The 18,783-nt window shown below is 36.0% G+C and overlaps 2 protein-coding genes across 5 annotated transcripts in view; one reads left to right on the top strand and one right to left on the bottom strand.

Annotated features, from left to right (window-relative positions):
- The window catches only part of LOC134671254 (acyl-CoA:lysophosphatidylglycerol acyltransferase 1-like), a 610,785-nt gene that overhangs the window by 498,414 nt on the left and 93,588 nt on the right, over positions 1-18,783 (bottom strand). The window lies entirely within an intron of this gene.
- The window catches only part of LOC134671560 (uncharacterized), a 186,513-nt gene that overhangs the window by 136,586 nt on the left and 31,144 nt on the right, over positions 1-18,783 (top strand). The gene's annotated exons all lie outside the window — the stretch shown is intronic.

Genomic DNA, 18,783 nt, shown 5'->3' with positions numbered 1-18,783 from the left:
ATTCACAGGACAGCTTTGCCCATTAAAACAGAAAAGAACATCAAATAATTTATAACTATGCCGAAGAACAGAAAAGCAACATTAACCTGGGTAATCACGCAGTCTGCGACATAAAATAAACCTTCCCTCTCTTTGCTTAACCCGTCACAATTAAGCTTAACCTACTATCACAAAATCGACTGCAACCCTTTTGAAAAAACATTGCCATCCCTCATTAACACATAAAACAACCAATGGCAACCCTAGCATTAGTGGGCCCTAAATAATCAAGATTCGCAACCCTAGCGGCAAACATTCGGCACTTTAAATCCAAAACACATCAACTCCACAACAAAATTCAAACAAATTCCAATCTTAACCAGTTACAATAAAGTAGAAAATGAAATCGGCGCAAATCACAATTTGATCCTCTTTTGTTTTCCCGACACGATTTGTCTAGAACGCGCCTTAGGGCTGTCACAGTGCGAAATTACATCCATTTGTATGCAGATGTCAGGATGGAGGAATTAAGTCACTCGATAAGTAAGTGACTCGATGCAAATAAGTCTTGGAAATTAACCCATCGATATGAGCCAACCCTAGCGCTGTGCCGTCAAAAATAATAATGCCACTGGTGAATATATTAGTACAGATTTAGCACCCGGGGGTGGTTTGATTCGTTTACTTATACTTTGATTATTATTTCAAGTATGTGTGTATACAGTTTAAATTTAGGTCGTTTGGAGGTTAAATTTAGGCCATTAAAAGGGTTTCTAGAAACTAGTGTATTCTTGAATAGTCGACTTTTATAAACATATTTTGGTGATGGAAAAAATTGCGAGAAAATCTGCCAAGTAATTACTTCCAATGGTATGTGAATTTTCCTAATTAATTTAAAGTACTATTTGGTTTACCATGCCGGTGTTCTGAACCAGCCAATCACGAAGCAACGATTAAAACAAACGGTGCGAAATTGTTATACATAGCAAGTTTTTAACCACACCCAGGTGATAACCGCACTTCAATATCAATCGGGACATTTCAATCACACGTGATGGATGAGTTGAATGCAGCAGCTTATTCATACATAAAGATATACAGCGTTGTGATGGGCCCGTCAGTGTACATTCGCCATCAGATACATCGAAGCGGCCGATGTGCTAAAAATATCTGAACACGCACTCTAACGCCTTGACAATAGAAGCGTGTTCAAATATTTGTGATCACCTTGGCCACTACTATATATCTGATAGCGACTCATACTGTTGATTCATACTGTTAATGCAAAATTGTAGAATAGATAACTAGTTTTATTTTGACTTTTTTACACTTTATAACCAAGGGAAAATGCCATAAAAATTTCACACAAAAACAAGATTATAATTGCAAGGACAAACTCTAACCAAAATAAAGTCTGACGTTGTCTCGATAGATATAAAATGCTTTTCAACATTGTAATGTATATTCCTAACGGCTTTAATTAGTGAGGCTCTCACACACTGAGACTGAGCTGTGTAATCCAGCCATCCAGAATGCTCGTCACAGACTATACAATACAGAAACTGCGAAGTTTAGTTAAAATTGCATTTTATTATGAATGGGCTTACTCATGGCCACAGACTAGCCGAGTATGCACCGTAAAAAAAATACAGGGGGGGTTTTAAATGGTAACGGATGGTAACCACAGAGTTTTAAGTCTACGTGACCGTTTAACATCAGGCGGACTATAAGGTTGTTTGCCATCAACGTAGTATAAAAAAAAAATTAAAAATTCATTGCAATATTATTCAAGAAAAACTGTAAAATCTACGCACATGGAAAAATTTAGAGAAACGCTAATAAAAAAGTTTAGTTGCGAATTTTGAAATTACTTCAGATACTGTACCTAATCCAATAACGAAACCATTTTTTTTGCATTCCTCTAAATATATCCACAAGTATATTTATGTAATAAACTAATTTAAATATAGAAACAGTTTACCTTCACTCATCTTTCTTCTTCTATTACCTTATTTGTAAAATAGTTAATTTCTAATCGTAGTCACCCCTAGCGTACTTCGCGCGCGCGTTGAAGGTTGCTCCATTGTAATTGCGTAGGTATTTAACCCGGTAGATATTTGATTTTTCAATGAGAGATACGTATCTGTTCGTAAGAACTGTTATATCTGTGTTAGACTGTGATCTGCGGCTCAAGTACAGACCACATAACGTTTGGCTGCCTGTGAATAGGATGTGGAATTCTAAAAGCACGTTATATTCTTACTTGTGTAAGGATAGAATATACAACCGTAATCCTCTAAAGTCCCGATGTCCTTTCAAAAGGACACATTCAAATCGAATTTCGAACTAAAATAGAATAAAAGAAGATTCCAAATTCAAAACTGCAGCTATAACTCCTGGGACTTAGGAGGATATGTATAGGTATTTGTTGAATATTTAAACTGAAATAACCCACAACACATGAATTTCCTTAAAATAGCAATGCATGAAATACATTGCTTGATAATGTCATTTGTTTTACTACCACAGTGGTTTATTTATTTTGATTTTTTGTTTATATACAAGGTCCTTTTAAAAATACTTACAATTAGCGTCAAAATAATAAGTGGCAGTCATATAGGTACGTTGTAGTTCACTTACCTGAAACAAACAAATTAAAGTTAGTATTGACGTTGGAAAGTCAAACTAACATTATAACGAAATCCTAAAAAAGTGGAAAAAAGTTTTAGAGTTCCTATTTTAATTAAGTTTCCAAAACGTTCCACTTGGCGCGCTGTTCAAAATCCCATACACAATGAGACTTAACGCAAACGCGGACGTCACGTCACGCTATCGAATTAAATTTACACTAGGGGTTCTGACTGAAAAGGTAAAAACCCCCGCAACTGCCATATTTACACTAGGGGTTCTGACTAAAAAGGTAAAAACCCCCGCAACTGCCATATTTACACTAGGGGTTCTGACTAAAAAGGTAAAAACCCCCGCAACTGCCATATTTACACTAGGGGTTCTGACTAAAAAGGTAAAAACCCCCGCAACTGCCATATTTACACTCGGGGTTCTGACCGAAAAGGTAAAAACCCCCGCAACTGCCATATTTACACTAGGGGTTCTGACTGAAAAGGTTAAAACCCCCGCAACTGCCATATTTTCCGTCGCAAGTTACGCGCGGCTATGTACATAGAAGGGCAATTTACTTGTACATGTAAGTTTTTTCCCTCAAACATTTATGAAAAGCAGTTTCAAAAAAGATCTTCCTCCTTTTCCCCAGTAAATAGATTTTTATTATTACACTTCCTCATAACCACGTTTGATTCGGTTAAATTATGTTCTAATGTATGGGCAAGAAAAACAAATTATAGCCAGCATTCAATGAATGTAGTATGATACCTTTGGGTATGGTGCTTTACGCACACTAGCGTCCCTCCCCCTCCCCCTGACGCAACCCCCCCTTTTAGCTTGAAATATGTCCCGGTTTACGGTTTTTTTTTTTATTTTTGAGAAAAGTATTAGAGTTAGGAAAAAAGTTTCAAGGTAAGAAATAATCCTTAAAAAATTTTAAACAAAAAGGTTATATACAACTTTTTGGTAAGACTCACTATATTCATGTATTAACTTGTTGAAATTCAGTATAAGTTAGTAGGTGATAGTACTGAAATAAAACTAATACGGAGAATAAGCTTGCAAGCTTATTCTTCGTGAAGATTTCTTTCAGTACTGTCACGTACTATGTTATATTGAACTTCAACAAGTTTTTCAACGGTTAAATTTTGTCGAAGTTCATCTAGCTAAAACATCAATATGGTGCGTCGTATCAAAAAAATGAATATAACCTTTTTTGTTAAGAATTTAATAGGGAACATTTCTTTCATTGACACTTTTTTCCTATATTGTATACTTTCCCCAAAAAACAAAAAACACTCTCAACCGGGACATATTTCAAGCTAAAAGGGGGGGTTGCGTCAGGGGGAGGGGGAGGGACGCTAGTGTGCGTAAAGCACCATACCCAAAGGTATCATACTACATTCATAGAATGCTGGCTATAATTAGTTTTTCAAAAAACACAATTTGACCGAATTAGTTCTCTAGTGTCGCAACTAGAGGAAAACTTATAAAAAATCTTTCCACTAAGCGTTTTAATTAAAGCTTGGATACATTTGTGTTGTTTTCATTATTTTTTACACGCGGTCGTTGCCCGTTATGTCGTAATTGAGTTTTTCAAAGGCCGAGCGTGCCTTTTGCTGTGCATAATTCCGTGACTTATGAAAAGACTTTTTTTTATGTCAAATGGCTAATGTGGTTATGTTTTGATGTCTCGAACCGTACGGTGGACGAATATCACTGAATACATTTATTTGAAAACTGACTTGCATTAATTCAAAGTAGTCCTGCAGAGTAATGTTTAAATTTACTAAAAAACTAGTGCTCAATATCTAATAATTTTTACACTGTAAATAGAACAAGGAGAGGTTAAAGAAGCTATGGTTATCTGATTTGACTGATTAATTTGTCTATATTTCTATTGTATAGTTGCTTTATATCGTTCTAATTCTTTCCAATTTTTAGTGTATTTTCCCCATTCCTCTTTGTGTATGTATGTTTATCCTATAAATTTTGTATGTATTTATATCCTTTATCTTTCTGGTACCTTGTTGTACATTTTGCTGCATTTGTCACCCACTTTTCACTCTCTCCTCTCATCTACTCAAAGGTTAACTGGAAGAGATCCCTCAAAGGGATAAGTTCGCCTTTGTACTTCTTGCTAATTGTATGTTATTTTTAATATGTCTTTTTGTACAATAAAGAGTTTACTACTACTACTAGAACGGTAGACAGGCGTAATGGAGAGGGATCTGAGGATCTGAGCCTGTTTATGGACTTCCAAATTGGCCAAGGTTCTATTTCCAGTTCTGAAATTTTGTTTCAAATAATTCCAAAAACCTACCTAGATCACCTCAACTGCAAGCTATCTAGCATGGAGTTAAAAGCTATTAATAACCCGAGTCCGATATGAAATAAAAATCGTGCCGTATTTCTATCGAGCTTATCTAATCGTGTAACCTTATAACATTACAATGACAATTACTCGTGTCTCTATTGTTTTGTCATGACAATATTCTATAATAAAACCAAGATCCGCGTCGTTGGTATGCTGGATAGTGTTAGACCAAGTTAAGTTGGCAGCGATTTTGGTAGATGATTTAAGAGTGCTAGTGTTATTTTAAAAGTTAAACTTCTATGAAATGATGACGTTTAAATAACTCTTACACAGTCTAGGCTATCAAATTAGCTTGGTCTAACTCTAGAAAACAATTAAAATTTAGGTTTTTTTTATTGTAAAAAAAAACTAACATCGTCATGGAAAAGTTCTCTTCAATTACAAAGCTTCAACTTTTCAACCTCTCCCCAGTTTCATAAAAAAAAACTACATATTACGGGAACGGCAAACTATCACAAAGGGCGCGGAGGGCGCGCTACACTTCCAAATGCATTCATTACGGCGCATTGTTCACGCACGGCGTCAGAACTGACGTGCACGAAAATACTAGCGTAGGGCTGCGATTTTTGTTAACAGAAAACATTATTTTCGTCGATATGCGTGCTTAAAGTGTGTTCAATATTTTCATGGTGGCAAATAAGTATACGGCCCAACTGATGGTAAAGCGGTCACCGTAGCCTGGGGAAGTGCAACGGTGAGTCATTCCTTTTTTGAAGAACCCTATACTGCAGTCCCTCGAAATCGGACTAATCTCAATAAGGCCTAGTTTACCCTCTGGGTTGGAAGGTCAGATGGCAGTCGCTTTCGTAAAAACTAGTGCCTATGCCAATTCTTGGGATTAGTTGTCAAGCGGACCCAAGGCTCCCATGAGCTGTGGGAAAATGCCGGGAAAACTTGAGGAAGAAGAGTTTCCTGAAATATATAAAAATCATTTTATTTTATCATTATTTATCTCGATTCGTTAAGAGGGCGTCGAGGAGGGTAAATTTTCAGATTCTGTCAAATTACCCCATTTCACATACAAACGCAGCTCACACACACTACCTCAATTTACTGGGACAGGTCAGTGACCCCTAATGTTTTTTTAAAGGTGCTGTTTCGAGTTTAGTGTTAACTACGGACCTTCTTTGAGGAATTTAAACTGTCAAAGCTTAAATTAAAAAAAAAAAGAGAAGACAGAGAAAAATCACTTTTTATATATAGCTTTCCTTGTTTGTTCATGTCATGTCATAGGTATGTGACGTATTCATCATCATCATCATCATCTCAGCCTATATACGTCCCACTGCTGAGCACAGGCCTCCTCTCGAGCGCGAGAGGGCTTGGGCTATAGTCCCCACGCTAGCCCAATGCGGATTGGGGACTTCACATACCTTTGAATTTCTTCGCAGATGTATGCAGGTTTCCTCACGATGTTTTCCTTCACCGAAAAGCGACTGGTAAATATCAAATGATATTTCGTACATAAGTTCCGAAAAACTCATTGGTACGAGCCGGGGTTTGAACCCGCGACCTCCGGATTGCAAGTCACACGCTCTTACCGCTAGGCCACCAGCGCTCTGACGTATTAGTTAATTAATTATTTTCGTTGTTGACTTTTATTTGTATTAAGATAGGTACAAACGGCGATGCTCTTAACTGTCCATCGGTGGACCTTATGCCTTTTGTAATAAGGTTTACGAACTGTCAGTTAACAGTGTGGTCATGGGCGATGGTATGCGGTTTGTAAACATAGTCCGAATTTACCTACTCGAAAAAAGTGGACTATATCTAAAATGATCCCCTCATTAGTTATAGGGCTTGTAATATTTTTTTACAACTAAAGACGCTTATTATATTTCACTTATAACTTAATTGATAATAAGGCTTTAAAAACCTCTAATAAAATTCAGGTACTACATATACTTGGTCAAGCAGATCTTGTCAGTAGAAAAAGGCGGCAAATTTGAAAAATGTAGGCGCGAAGGGATAGCGTCTCATAGAAAATTTAAATTTCGCGCCTTTTTCTACTGACAAGATTTGCTTGACCATCTATATGTACTACATTTATACTTTTGTAAGTCAGTAAGTGATGCTTATCGGGAAATCAAAGAACTCATAATTAGTAATTACCTATATAAAAATAATTAAATTTACTATTTCGTCTCACGTTCAATAAGGCCCGGGGCCGGGCCTTGTCACCCGCACAGACAGAGGGCCTTTTTAGCCCAAGTACAAGTTCAAGAATAACAGAGAATATAGTAAGTATAATTTAGTTTATTTATCTCAATTATACAATTTTCACACAGGTAAAATGTACATACATTTCAGCGTGTAGGTACTTATCATATAACGATCGTTTTTGTTATAAAAAAATATTTATTTATTACACTGTGCTAAACATGAGAACAATATGTTATAATCTAGTTCCTTTTTATCCTATTCAGTTCACATACATTGTTCGTGGGTAATAAGGCCTACAAAATTTCCCTTTAGGCCTTATTATCCTTTATCTGGAATTAATTACGCCTTAAATTTAAAATGGTATACAGGGTGGAAAGATAAGTCGGGCCCTGGAGGGAGCCTTAAATCCTTAAGCTGGCTCATTTTACTTAAAGGAGACATTCCTTTATTTTTAAAAAGAAACAAAACTGCATTAAAAGTATTTTTCTTTTTTACTAAATATAGATTTTATGGATATTTTGTACGACAGACGAGTGTAAGACCTGGGAGCCTTAAATCCTTAAGCTGGCTCATTTTACTTAAAGGAGACATTCCTTTATTTTTAAAAAGAAACAAAACTGCATTAAAAGTATTTTTCTTTTTTACTAAATATAGATTTTATGGATATTTTGTACGACAGACGAGTGTAAGACCTAATGTTTCTTGGAGAAATGTTATCATTAACATTAACTGTTTCGACTAGTAGAATAAACTTGCGAGTTTTTATTTTTTGGAATTTTTAGTCGGTTCGAGTCCCGGGCGAGGCAAGCGAGTTTTAGAAAATCTTTGAATGCAGTTTTGTTTCTTTTTAAAAATAAGGTATAATTAAGGTAATTTCCCTCCAGGGCCCGACATATCTTTCCACCCTGTATATTAAATTAAGGCCTAGATTCATTTGATTGTTGGCATTTTGTTTTATAGTTTCATGTGATCCACGATGACGCGCTGATTTGGTAAATCTAACCTTTAATAACATGGCAATACAAGTCAAGGCACGCGTTTTCGTGAATGACACGATCTATACTTTGCATTTGTAATAGGTACAAGATTGTAATATAGAGTGTTTGTTACCTAACTTACTAAAACAATCGATTCCAGGTGTAAGACAATTTATTCTCAGAAGAATATACAGGGTGATTCATGAGACGTGAGCAGGACTAATCCTGCATACTCAGTAACTGATAATTGATCGATCACCGTCGTATTTAGGTGAAACAACCACACTTTTTCCTATTTTTTAACTTTTTGGCGAGGGCAAATTTAATTCTCTACAATCATGGTCACACTACAAGACCTAATTAATAAACATAAAACCTCTTTAACCGTAATGACAGCATTATGATTACGAAGAAAATAAACTGTCAAACTTGAGTGAGATACGAGTTTTCAAAAGTAACCAGTCCGTGATGACATTCAATTTGACACAGAATATCGGTAGTTTAGTATTCTAACTGTAGGGTGACCATGCATGTCGTAAATAAATTAATAACTTTTTTTTTCAACACGACTAGAAAATTAACGTTAACCTCACTAATACTGATGCGAAACAGTTGCTTATACTTTACGAAATGCGCAGTGTTAGTCCTGCTCACGTCTCCTGAATCACCCTGTACATACCTATACAAACTTCACTTTTAGAATTGATTTAAATTGTACTACATCGCAAAAGCTTAGTTTGTGTTTCGTAACGATAATTGTGTTAATACATACCTTACCTACCTTACGATGCTCCGCAAACTCCTGCATCTTTTCATACCACTGCCTTTTGTTATCGTTGTAACTTTTGAAAATGTACAGTCTCCCACGAAAACGATCTGATAAACATTTTTAATGTTATAAACCTACAGAGTTGGGATGGCAGTAAGGCCAGTGTTGCCAACTTGGCATAAATGATGCCAGATCTGGCATATTTTCACTCGCTCTAGCACCAACATTTTCTATTTAGCATCTGGCATATTTTTTAGCATAATTTAGTCTAAGCCAAGTTTGCACCAACTTGGCAGCAACAATATGCGCCATCGCCTTATGTGGTTCATATTTTCATATGAATTTTGACTTTTGTGGACGGATGGACGTCGACGGACTATAATAAAGTTGGTCAAGCAGATGTTTTCAGTAGAAAAAGGCGGCAAATTTGAAAAATGTATGTGCTAATTTCAAGTGACATTTTAGCATATTTTTGTAGCATATTTCAAAATCTTTGGCATAATTTTGGCATAATCTACACATTAGTCTAGCATTATTTCAAAATCCGAGTTGGCAACACTGAGTAAGGCTGTCGTTCATACTACTTTATACGGGCCCGACACTATCATGAATGACAAGACTTATCATAACATTCCAACGTTTGGTCCAGTTCGGTCATGACATTACAAAATCTCCTCAGTGAGGTGAGGAGGCCTCAAACACTTATCAGTATTTTACAGTACTGCTTACAGCTATTTAATTGTTATTTTAACTACTATTCTTGAATGCTGGGCCTTGTTACCCGTCGGGCCTTATACTACCTTAATTTTAACCTTAAATTTCTCTGTTGCCTTTAAGAGGAAAAATAGGAAAAGCCTGATTCGTTGTAGTCTAGTTATCTGGCTTTCGAAATCACTCGGTTTTATAGCTTGAGCATCGATTTTTTTATATAAATTTTACTAAACGCTGACACTCGTTCATCTCATTTTAGGTACAACTTTGCATAAGTGTATTTATTATATTGTAAAAGATTTCAGATTTTCAAGGGTGATTCGTTGTAAACACACTCTTTGGGATAATAATGACATTTATTATAATTTTTTTTATCAAGAGATGTGAACGCTAGCGACTAAACGGTGACTGCCTTTTCCGCTGATTTTGCTCGACACAAACGATTTATAAACGGCAACTAAGCCACTAGTATTGGGTTGCCTATAATCATTTTTCCGTGAATGTACTCGTAAACCTCTATCCGTTAGTATGCGATTCATTAATGGACGCACCATCGGGACACGGTTCTTTAACAGGTAATGTTAATAATCAGTGAACATCTTTAATTACGCTCAAATGCTTAAGTTTCAGTACAGGTAAAAGTACATATGAGCTGTACTTTTAATTGTTAGTACAATCGGCATCAAATAGATAGTGACGGCCAAAGTGACCAAATATAGCTATAGGATCTAAATGTGGACGAATAAGGCCAGGTGAAGCATATAAGGCCCACCTTTATTTTAACTGAAATAGTTCTATTAATAATCAGGATATTATTAACAAATCAATTCAATATAGATTTCTCATTTGTTCATGTTTCTTCATATACCAAAATAGTTATATAAATATTCCAGCGCTTTTGAAAAATACACGTTTTATAAAAAAAACCGGGCAAATGCGAGTCGGACTCGCGCACGAAGGGTTCCGTACCATAATGCAAAAAAAACAAAAAAAAACGGTCACCCATCCAAGTACTGACCACTCCCGACGTTGCATAACTTTGGTCTAAAATCACGTTTGTTGTATGGGAGCCCCATTTAAATCTTTATTTTATTCTGTTTTTAGTATTTGTTGTTATAGCGGCAACAGAAATATATCATCTGTGAAAATTTCAACTGTCACTAGCTATCACGGTTCGTGAGATACAGCCTGGTGACAGACAGACGGACGGACGGACGGACGGACAGCGAAGTCTTAGTAATAGGGTCCCGTTTTACCCTTTGGGTACGGAACCCTAAAAACCATACCATGTTGGTTCGGAACCGGGCCTTGTTACTTGCACTGACAGTTGAACACTGACTTGAACAGAAGTTCAAGAATAACAGAAAATATTACCGGGCCTTATTAGCTTTTATCATGAATTAATTTCATCTTCAATTTAAAATGGTCTATAGTAAAATACGGCCTACATGAGTAATGGAAAAACAAATTGTATTTTATTTAGAAAGTACTTATATATGTTGTTCATAATCTTCAGTAAGCTGACTTTTAAGAGTCTATCTATTATAATTAATGTAGATTGACAGTTTACTTAGCAAATTGTACTTTTATACCTTTAGGTTTTATGTCGGAAGTATTTCAGCCAATTTGTACTGAAACAAGCATTTGAGCGTAATTAATGATGTTTACTGATTGTTAATCTTATATATACCTATTATGTAGGGCACTATGGATAGGGATATGTATGTTTGTAGACCACTTATTTATTTAAATAATTAAATTGTAATTCATTCAAAAAAAGGTTATTAAATGAGGGATATAGATACCTCACCTACCTTATTACAAAGCATTACAAAAATGTCCAAAGGCCAAAGCCACGCTGATAAGACATAAGACCTCATAAATACCTATAAATAAACGTTCACTGAAAAAACTTTAAGGCATTTCTGATAAGTAATTATTTTTCGTTACTGAGTTATCGTTTTGCACCGAATATCAATGAAATAAAAGCACGTTGTTATTTGATAGATACATTTATATAAACATCGTCACATGAAACCAATATAGGTACTCGTAAACCATACCTCGAAATATCGTTCTTTCAACTGATAATATAGCCACAAAAACTCGCTGAGACTGCAGGTCGAGTCTTGGTTTCAATTTCTTGATGATATATCATTGAATTAACTTTCAAAGCACGTGATAGCTCAGAATAGCAACAAAACTGGTTGAAACTAAAAATTTTATTGCTGATATTATGTGAACAACATTGCTTCGTCTTCATAAATAAAATTTTAATAATTTAAATTGTTTACGTTAAAATGTGAAGAAATTTGTTGATAAATTGTCTATCTAGTATATTGACATTATGTCATATATGTTTTTAAAATGACGTAATATGAATGCCAGCACAATGAAAATTTATTCCAATAAGATAAAACAAATCTTCAAACTTTTTTAATTTTTAGTGAATTAGGAAGAAACTAATTACGCTGATTTGGTTGTGTTTGTATATATTTTAAATAATTTGTTATATTTTTAAAGTATTATGACTTATGAATAAAAACAAATCAAAATTTTAATGACTCTGGATCTCCGTGTGACATTATTCATTTACCCTATATATTTTGAACACAGTTTTTCACTGGTATCATCATTCGTATACGGACATGAATTTCTGTCAATATATATGCCAAATTGAACTGTCAATTTGGAAAAAGCATGTACGCGTCCGCTTCCAACGGCCCACAGCGGGCATCTGAGGAGAAGGAGAATTTGACAGATATGGCGGATGTATGGAAATTTTACGAAAGTTTACGTTTACGATTGAATTTCTCTGTAGCCTTTAAGAGGAAAAATAGGAAAAGCCTGATTCGCTGTAGTCTAGTTATCTGGCTTTCGAAATCACTCGATTTTGTAGCATGAGCATCGATTTTTTTATACAAATTTTACTAAACGCTGACACTCGTTCATCACGTTTTAGGTACAACTTTGCATGAGTGTATTTATTATATTGTAAAAGATTTCAAATTTTCAAGGGTGATTCGTTGTAAACACACTCTTTGGGATAATAATGATATTTATTATAATTTTTTTTATCAAGCGATGTGGACGCTAGCGACTAAACGGTGACTGCCTTTTTCACTGATTTTGCACGACGCAGTCTTAAACCTACTTCAGCTTATGTTTCCCAATCTCAGTCGACAGAAACTTCAATATTGCCAGGGAGGTTTTGGGATTATACTGAGCAACTTTAATTTGGCTGTTTCATGCATTTTGGCTGGTCCAGTTTCTATGGGAGGGTAATTTTTTTCGCGATTTCGGGGGTGGTCACATAGTAAAAGTTATTCAGTATAATCCTAAAACTCCCTGTCAACGGGAATACACTTAGTTTTTGGTCACTTTTTATATCTTTGTCACGCTACATTTCAAAACGTACTCTCCACACCCCTATTCCAAAAAACACACGGCCCCGCTTTTATTTGTTAAATTGAAAGAGTAAAAAACTCGTGTTCAGGGCCGGAATACCGCACGGAATTGCGTCCGCGATAGTGTTCTATTGGATTATGCTAAAATGTTGCGTTAAGAGCTATTGTGTGACTACAATCCGGTGGAATGTGCAATTTGACAGGTCTTTTGCACTCTAAGAACAGTGCCAGCATTTAGTTTACAGAGCAGACCTATTCGAACGTACACTGACATTAGAATGACATCTAAACTCCTCGTACCTTCGTACATGTATTCTTGTGTCGTACTCGTACTTGTCCGTACATGTATTGGCGCGAGCAAGACACATAATAACGAAATGACATCATTCAGATATTATTATTATGTTCGAATAGATTTGTATGTTAGAGTAGACTATTAGAAATGCGAAAATTAGCAGTCTGCCTGACTGTCTTCACTCTTACGCCGCTGAACCGATACCGTGTATTTCACTGAATTATTGTACGAAAAATATGAAAATAGTCAGATGCTTGTAACTAAGTTTCTAGGCTTTAATATTCTTAGACTGAACTTTATTCAAAAACCCAAGTCAAGTCCACACAAACGCTGCAGCATGCATGCATTTCACTGCGCTAAAAACGTGGACAAAAGCTAACACCTCGGCCTTTTCTAAAAGGGATTCCGAAAACCCAAAAGCGAAAACGCTTTAAAAACCTTCAGAGCACAATGGCGGTCATAAACATGTAGACATTAGTGCATCTTATTACTATGGAATAAGGCGACAGAATGTATACATGTTTATGACAGTGTCTGTACACAGACTTGCGTTATTTCTGGTTCTAGCTTAGACCGCGCTATACAGCACTGTCATTCTGATTGCTTACCAAACGCTGATCTCAGATTACACATAGTTTCAATGGATCCCGAGGTCACTGTTAAACAAGTCCAAATGAAACAACATCTCGTCTGCGCTTAGCAACAAACGAAAATAATCGGTCTAGGAGTTAAATGTCACGTCAAACCTCGGTACTTCAGGACTAGCGTCCTTTTGGATGCGAGGGGGAGGGACTCGAAAAGCGCTTGGACTCGTTATGCGTTCGCTTTTTCAGAGTTGCTTTATTCGAAATACAAAAAGACGACGAGGCGGTTTATACGGAAACCTTTTAGATTGCGTTGGTGATCCTATACGTGTTTTAGTGTTTGAATTTAATAGTAGACAGGCAAACGTACGTAGCATACCCACATACAGAGTCTGTGCGGAAATAGAAGAGTCGTGGAATGTATGTGGGGTCCAATACATTTCACGACTCTTCTCTTCCCGAACAAACTCTACACAGTTTATACACCACAGTCCACAATATTTAAGCCTACAATATGTTGCCATGTTTTTTTACTGTCTATATTGTTGATATTTGTAACAAACTTTTGCGTTTGTGTATCAAAGTGATAAAAACTACATATTTTGAAGTTAAATCATTGTAGTTTACTTAAATAACAAAGACATGTATTTTAGGCCGTCTCTATAACGCTTTAAATTGGCCTTATACTTTGATGAAAGTACAGTGTAGGTACCTAATATTGTAATTGACATACGATAAGTAAATAAAGTTTGATGAAAGTATTTGCCTTAAATAAAAGTTTGAAAATACCTACCCAAAGGTGGACTATTTAGAAACTACTTCCCACTTAAACAGAGCTTCTCTAGGTCGCATTATTTTTGCAAACGCTAACAAATTCTTCTTCTAACGAACCATCCCAGCTCAATGCATTTTTAAGTTTCAAATAACATTTGCTCTTTCGCAGTACCATTCGCGTTCTCAGGGGATGCAGTGGATGCAACTTTTTAGGTCCCACGGGACTTTTGATTATTGGTATTTGTCCAACTGTCTGCGATTTAACGAATAGGGGTAGAGTGTACAAGTACCTATCTTATATGGGGGAGAACATGTTATTGACCGAGCGTTAGCGAAGATTTCGTTTCAGTTTTAACAAAAAAGCTGTCGTATGTCTTGGATGTTCTCAACCAGGTCGCAATTCTCAACCGATTCTCGTGAAAATTTGTGTGAAGTGACCGTACGATCGCCACAAATATCTGTACATGCCTCTATAATATTGTCAAGGCGATAGCGTGTTTAGATATTTCTGAGTACCTCGGCCGCTCCAATATACTCAGGTATAGCGACTGCAGTTTAACTGATAAAAAACATTGATAGGTACCTACAATGCAAATCATTTTGTTATTGGTTATTTCTAGATCGCCCTTCACAATAACGACTGAAATAAAATGATTTAATAACTAATACCCCTATCAAACCGGATGTTATGTTAAAAATAATCTACAATTTTTGAATGTCTGTTAGGATCCATTATAATGTATTTTTGTTGCACCTACATCCTGTTTACTTAAGGCGAACGTACCTACCTAAAATGTGTGATTTTGTAACCGTATGTAGAGTCTGACCGGCGTCAATCGGAGGCCAAGTCCTTAACCCTTAAGAAGTACTAACTGTAACGGTGCGTGTAACGAAGCGTTACACTATCGACCTTCATACTATTTCTGGCACCATACAAATTCTAAATTCCCTTTTGAAATTCAAATCCTATTCCAAATTCCATTCAATGATTTTTATTTTCAGTTCGATCACATACTTTGATCGATAAACATCATTTTATCTAACAGACTGTACTTCCCAAGTTTCTAAACACGACCGTTTAAGTGTGATTTTTATTAGTAAACGTAATAATTCATAAGTGCGTGCAGTTCAGTTTAGTGCTCGTTTTGTGGCCCTGCACACCTTCCAGATATATATCTACATCATCACCAAGGCACATATTGTGCCTTTTTATATAATTAATAAATACCCATCATCGCCCTGGTTCCCGACTTTGATTACCTTCCATCATCCTGGTGAGGCTCCCATCTGCCCCCTCACACTGGCGCCATCAACGTGATCAAACCCAACCGCCCTACGACGCAGAGCAGCCCTTCTCTTCGTGCCTCCTCCGCTACGCTCGTGCTCCTACTCCACGCCGACGCCTGCTACTTTTTGAAGACATATTTTTTTTTTATCAATTTTATATATCTTGTAATAGTTAGCATAAGATTTTTTTCAAAATTCTAAAAGGTTATAGTCGACCCAACTCAAATTTTCGCAATATCTCTTGGCCTAACATCATTTTATTTAATTTTCTATTTTACAACCAACCTTTTATCTAATCCTCAACCGTTTAACCAAAATTCCCCCCTTAAATAACCAATTACATATACATCTATCATCATTCATCATCTTATACCAATTTATCTATATCTATTTTCTAATCCCTATTATGCCAGCGTCCTACGCTTTTTTGTCGCGCCACATAACAAAACTCTTAACATAGTGATTACACAAAACATCTATCACATACAATTACACAATCCAAGATTTCCACTGAAATCTCACAAATTGGTTTCAATCCTAAGTGTTTTTAAAACTCCTTGGAGTCACTGAAGTGCGAACCAATCCTGACTTACGGCAGTACTGTTGGAGATAATCCGATAGCTTATCCTTCACCCGATTAAATAAATATACACAACTAAGCCTAATATCACAATAAACTTCTCCTTTCGATTCAATAAAAAATAAAATTTAATAACTACATATTTTATTTATATTGATAACATCAATTATTCTCTTCGTAATAGGTATCCACTTTAATAAACAATGAATCCAGCACTATTAAATAAACCTGAACTCATCTATGAGCTCAAACTCAGGAACATTCAGTTCCCAGCCACCGCGCAGGCTGATGATTTAAGACAGCTCCTCACTCCAAATTTATTCGCGGACCCGTGTTCGAATCTCTCCAGCCCATATGATCTTGAACAGGATATCACCGAAATTAGCAGATGCCTCACAATAGTTTCTTCTCAGCTACAGCTTGCGACCACCAACCAAGCGAAGCACGATAGAATAGCGGTTTTCTTATTTCATTTATATAACAGAATAGAACGTCTCTCTATTACCACTGAATTATCTCCAGAAATTATTGACAACTATTCGAAAATATGCGAATTATTGTCAAAATGTCAAACAAAATTTAACATGTCACAACCGTCAACAACAACGTCAACTTACGCGTCAGCAACCTCTTTGATAGATGATTCCACAAATTTAGACCTACTTGCTCGAAAATTAACCAACCTCTCTGAAGCAAAACCAAGCGATTTTAAAAAATTCAACTATAAAGGCGATAGTTGCCCTTATGATTTTATTCGAAACATCGAAGAGTTTGCAATTGCGCGTAACATTGACGACAAACGCTTACACAAATATATATACGATTTTTTATCAGGCACTCCTTTAGATTGGTATAGGTCAAAGAAAACAACCCTTACAGATTGGAAATCATTTAAAACCCACTTCTTAAAAGATTTCGAATTGCATGACCATGACCACAACTTACTACAAAATATACATTCCCGTAAACAAAAACAACATGAACGAATAATAATGTATTTTTCAGCCATGGAAGCCCTCTTTTCCAAATTACATGAACCCCTTTCTGAAAAACAAAAAATAGATATCCTCCGTAGAAACATGAGCCCTTATTACAGTTCCAGATTAGTTCCTACAGATGTTACGTCTATAGACACATTATTCCAATCGTGCAAATGGTACGAAAGCTGTAATACTACCTCTACTTATAGCTCTAGCAACTATACCAACATTCAACAAGATTCTAACCATACCCCCCCTTCCCAACCGTATATACCACCATTCCCATTTAATAAACCGGTCCATACTGTAACAGCACCACCTTCTACGTTACGTTACTCCTGTCCGCGTTGCAGAACAAACGATCATTCTTTAGATATTTGTACAAGTAAAAATATAGTATGCTTCCGCTGTGGCAAACAAAATGTCACTTTTGCAAAATGTACAGTTTGCCATAAATTTCCAAAAAACGCATAAAGGAGAAAAGTAACTTAAATAAAACTACTGCTACAGAATGGAACCAATGGTTAGATACCATTAAATTATTTATGTCATCATACAATACTACATCAGCACTTTTCACTCAAGATCCATACGATGAACGACCTTATGTCAACATCCAGACAAATAATTTAACTTTATGTGGCCTCTTAGACAGCGGCAGTGCTTTAACTATTTTCGGAAATAATTCCCATAAAATTCTCTTATCCCACAATTTTACCATAAATTACGACCATAAAGTCGTAGGCTCTGTAGCCGACGGCTACCCTATATACTCTATTGGTACAATTCAACTACCAATTTCGTACAAAAATATTGTGGCTATTATTACCGCTCATGTTATCCCTACTATAAAGCAACCCTTGATTCTAGGCACAAATTTTTGGAGAAAATTCAATATAGCTCCCCACATATTACCTGACATAACGTCATATTCTGATAAACATATAGATACCCTAGTTATTTCCACCTGCGACCAACACATCACTAATTATGACAACCTTTCTGAAACTCAACAGTTAATTTCAGATACTATTATTGAAAAATTTAAAAATATTTCAACAGAAACCAAACCCTTAGGACGAACCCACCTCATTGAACATCACATAGATACCGGTGACCATCCACCAATCAAACAGCGATGCTATAGGCTTTCTCCAGAGAAACAAAAAGCTTTATGCAAAGAAGTTGATGAAATGCTAAAGCTTAATGTTATCGAACCCTGTGAAAGCCCATGGCTAAACCCTGTCATAATAACTCCTAAAAAAGATGGAACGTGGC

This window comes from Cydia fagiglandana, chromosome 15, assembly GCF_963556715.1.
Source record: "Cydia fagiglandana chromosome 15, ilCydFagi1.1, whole genome shotgun sequence".
Classification (NCBI taxonomy): domain Eukaryota; kingdom Metazoa; phylum Arthropoda; class Insecta; order Lepidoptera; family Tortricidae; genus Cydia; species Cydia fagiglandana.
Note: the sequence above shows the minus strand (reverse complement) of the source record. Positions and strands in the feature narration are given on the sequence as shown.